Below are 4881 nucleotides of genomic sequence, written 5' to 3' on the forward strand. Positions count from 1 at the left end.
TTATAATTAAAAATCTATACAAATATAATCAATAGTAATAGCAAACCCCTAAGACCAAATCAAGCATCGTTATATCTCTCTAGAGTACCTTTGCTTACCACTTCTCTTTGCTTCCAAAAACGTTACATTTCTCACCAATCCATCTGAAAAGGGCCAATAAAAAGTTTTTCCACGATCAGAATTCGCATCAAACATTTGAGAAATTCATGAAAACATTGGACACATACCTCGTTGTTTTTGCAGATGATGATGATGATTTGTTGCGGGACCAAAGCATGACGAAGGTGCTCATAATCTTACCATTATGCTCTATCTTTATATACTTTGACCTTATGCGATTGTTTTTCTATCTCTGTTGAATTTCTTACTTCTGCTTCGGCTAATCAATCCTTACTAAGTGCTTATATTTAGACTGCTGTGGAGACAAGTACAGAAAATAAAAAATAAAAGGAAGGGAAGATCCTTGTATTTTTATATTAGAACCATTGGTTTTAAACCAGATATACTGGGTCAGCCTAGAAAAATTTGTAGAGTATTCGAGTTAATCTATATCAATTTAATTTTTTTATTTAAAAATAAATAAAAATAACATTTTTTTAAAAAACAGTAAAAAATCAATAATTTTATTTTAAAAAACAATAAAAAATCAATAATTTTTTACTAGATTTCTCCTGCATTATAGGTTAACTTGAGTTTTTAACAAAATAACATTGAGTTAATTCTCATTTTATTTTTATTGAAATTTGACCTGTTTAAGTTTTGGATCAATTAGAGTACTAGTCAACCTATAAATTTAGATCAAGTTTTAAAATATTAATTAGAAAAAAATATCTATTAAAAGAAATTTAGTTGAAAATGTACATTCATGTCCTTCACTTTAAAAGCAGAAATTGAACGATTACCCATGTAATTTTCAATTGTTTGTGTTGCCTTTTATAAGCAAAACCACCCTCACACATCCATATATATTTTTTTATGTATTATCAGCTTTTTATGGGAAAGATTTAAACTAGTAACGGGTCTCAATTCTCAATCAATGGGTTAAAAAAACAAAGCTTTGACTGATTATACGTGGTATCTCTATAACCTATTCTATAAATTAAGTGAAGATAGGTGGTGAGATTTACGAAACATTGGTGATCGAGATTAATAGAGACGTGTAGAAAATTAAAAATGAATACACTTCACATTTAATTAATTAGTGTCGTATGATATAAGTGAAAGATATATTACAGAGATAAAAACGTGTTTAAATAAATTTATTTTTAATATAATTTTAAAGTAAATTTTTATACTTTTAAAATAAAACGTATATATAAAGAAAAATATTCCTAAAAAAAAAAAAAACTTTGCTTCCCCATACCCTAAAAAAAATTTCCTAAAAATTGGGCTACGAAAATAAATTTTTTAACGAAAAAATAACTAACGTTAAAAAATAAAAATTGGTTTCCTCCCAAAAGAAAAATAATTACCTAAAAACGGGCTCGGGGATTTTTCTTGGGGTTATGTTGAATTTAGATCTTCGAGCAAATCAGGTTCATGCAAAATCGTTTTCTTCTCACTAGTCACTAGCAATATTCACCTCCTTTATTTTCTGTCAAAATTATTCTCGATGGGGCTCCTAGCCATGATTCCAAATCTTGTGCGATGGGTCTTATAGCAAGAGATTCCAATGAAGATGTTTGGCATGTCAAAAGCATATACCTGCAGCATGTTTTAGATGCACAGGTAGTGGAGGCATTAGCACGTCGTGGGGCCACAAGATGGCTCAGAATTTTCATCGAAGAGTTCTCATTGAAGATGATGCGAAATTACTTATAGAAGCGGCTACCCAGAAAGCTTTTGACAACAGTGAAGCACATTCCATACTTCAGGATGCAGTTAAAATGCTTGTGTCCTCACACTCAATCTCTCTTCACTTTATTAGAAGAGATTTTGATTAGGCTTCTCATAATTTAGCACAGAAAGCCCATGTTTATTTATTTATTTATTATTATTACAAATATCTTTAGGAAATTAAAGAGGGATTCTACAATCAGTTGAGCTATAAGCTTATCGGCACAAAAAGTCCTTGTTGATTGTTAATTTTATGACAAATACGATCATTGATAGTTAATTTTGTGACAAAACATGATCATTTAGGAATATTAAAGAATAATAATAAAGATTGAGAGTTTATGGGAGTGAAAAGCATATGCTTCTGTTTCCGTAAACTTCAAGAAGAATTATGAGGTAACTCCTAATACAGTATTGTTCCTTTCACCTGCATAAAATTAATTAGTAACGTACAAGGAGAACAAACTATATATTATAACTATCCACAGAAACCACTTCTGTATGACTGCTGGGGCACTAAATTGAAAATACTTTATAATCTCTCATATTTCAAACTTTAAAATTCGCAATACGCGTGCTTGTAACAAAATAGGCCCATAAATATTGAAAAGGTTGGTACAAGTGATGAGTTTGGGAGTAATTTTAATTTGTGCGGAGATAAAGAAAAATAAATGGCTTTGAGGTGTGAGTAACACTATTTTTATGTGCTTAGTAACACTATTTTTATGTGCTTATTTGTTGCTTTAGCAAGCAGATTATGTCTTAGAATTGCCCATCAAGTAGCCCACTAAGTGCACTCATTTATTTATTATATTATTAAAAGGTAATTTTTATAAATGTTGCTAGTTTACAGGCCATGCTGCTGTGTTGTTGAATGGATTAAAAAAATTAAACATAAAAATATTTAAGTAATAAAAAATTATCTAATTTATTATTAAAATTAATTTATCTTAAAATTTTTTGATTTGACTCTTTATTTAACGCGTGTTTAAAATTAAATATATAAAATTTATTTAAATATAATCTATTCAATTTGACTAAAATAAATTCGAACAAAAAATAAAAATAAAATTAAGGAAAGAAATAACACTAAAAAAAACCTTTTAATTTATTTTTTTTAGGAAGTCCAAGTTCTTAATCCAAAATTAAACATGTAAGATTTGTTTTAATATAATTCAGTAGATTTAATTCATTCAAAAGCAATCTAAATAATTAATAAAATATTCTGAAGATAAAATTCAGAAAGAAAGAAAAAAAAGCTTCATTGTTGGTGTGTATGGCACAGGTCTTTTAGTTTGCAAGTATAATAAAGGGGATTGTTTCTTTCCAAAATAGACTTTCTTTCTTTTATTCTCATTACAAACTATATTAACAATAAGAAAAAGAATTATGCGGCTTGAGATGTCATGATCAGGCAGTGTCATCATCAGACTTTTTTGAGATGGGACAAACCTAGATAACTTAATCATCAATCCATAATTCGACGTATACGCGGCAACCACGTGCCTCCTAGCTCTAGCCCGCCCCAGCCAACCTGCCGACGACCTAGTACAGTACTACTGACGTATAAAACCGATGGTTCTATGCGGTAATATGCAAGATTCTCCAAATTTTAGAGGCTTGCAAGTAGCCGCTGGTCAACAATTGTTGCATTACCGAGAAGAACATTCTTATCATTTATCTATCTGCCATCGAAGCAAATCCGAACAAAAAGTTCTGTACCTTTTCCCATAAAGAGAATCTTTGACAGTTGTTTTTCTCTTCTAAACGTGATAAGGTTGTTCATATTCTAGCTCTGGGTCGACATCAACATTAAATTCTTTCAGATATCTGTTTCTATTATATTGCTACCATGAATTTCTATATAAACCACTACAGCTGCTCTCAATTTATCAAACCTGCCATAACTCTGAATCGACATCACATCGTTCTCTTAGAATCAAAACCATGATGAATATGTGCAAGAAATCACTCTTTCTTAGGGCAAAAGCCACCATCCTTTTGTTCCTGATCCTTGCTGCAAGTGCTACTCTTGTAGTTGCAACTAGGACTTCTAGTTTCATGATGACCATGATGACAGAAATTGAAGCAAGCAGCACGGATGTTACCCAAATTAGTAACCTTCCAATTCAAACATTTAGTCCTAGTCCTTATCCTTGCAGTTTCCAGCCTGGAGATGGGCAATGCAAACCTCCTAAGTGATTCATGCTACATACTGTCCATCAAGCATCTAGCTAGTTATATAAATACATGGTGCGTTTTAAAAATAAATAGAGTTTTTTATTTCAATTTTTTTATATAATTTTCTCCTAGTGATTTGTCGATGGATTTAGACTGACCATGTTTTCTTTTTATGTATAAATTCCAGGATCATATTGATGATGGAGGTGGAGAGAACACAAGTGGAGACTAGAGAATGTTTCAAGGAGACTAGACTGACCATTTGTATGCATATTATGCAGTATACCTTTGATAATTTTTCTCAAATTATATCCTGTTATTTTGCTATGTTTTAGCTGTCAAGAAATGGTTGAAATTGAACCTCCTGTTGAGTGTTACCATATTAATTATTTTCTTTTATTAAGAAATCATATTAATTCAAAAAAAAATTACAACTACGGACAAATTAATCATTGTCAAAGAACCCATTCAACTTAAAAGTTCAAGTTGGAAGGTGAGTTTTTAAAATATAATTTATATTATTCTCTAACATATCACATCAAATAAAAATCCTTTAAATTTGAAACTTAAACAGATCCATATTACATTATATTCAAATAAAAGCCCTTTAAATTTAAAATTTACATAGATTCATATTACATTATATTTAATTTTTATCAAATAAATAGAGATGATGAGATTCAAACGCTTGGTCATCAAGATTCTGATACCATATTAAAGAATCAATTTAATACAAAAATTTAAACTGATAGGGGAGATTTTAAAATATAATTTATATTATTTTTTAACAATCACGGAAGTTATTTTTGTCATCTTTTCTTCTCTTAATCACTTTAATAAAAGTTCTTGATTTTATATATTCAT

The 4881-nt window shown here is 29.7% G+C and overlaps 1 long non-coding RNA gene across 1 annotated transcript; it reads left to right on the forward strand.

The window, feature by feature from the left end:
- Positions 1-3717: 3717 nt before the first annotated feature.
- Positions 3718-4378, forward strand: LOC105136103 (uncharacterized). The gene is made up of 2 exons (XR_844297.1): positions 3718-4089; positions 4205-4378. It is a non-coding gene; the product is annotated as an uncharacterized LOC105136103 (long non-coding RNA).
- Positions 4379-4881: the final 503 nt, after the last annotated feature.

The sequence above is a fragment of the Populus euphratica genome, unplaced genomic scaffold (assembly GCF_000495115.2).
Source record: "Populus euphratica unplaced genomic scaffold, PopEup_1.0 scaffold51.1, whole genome shotgun sequence".
NCBI lineage: Eukaryota > Viridiplantae > Streptophyta > Magnoliopsida > Malpighiales > Salicaceae > Populus > Populus euphratica.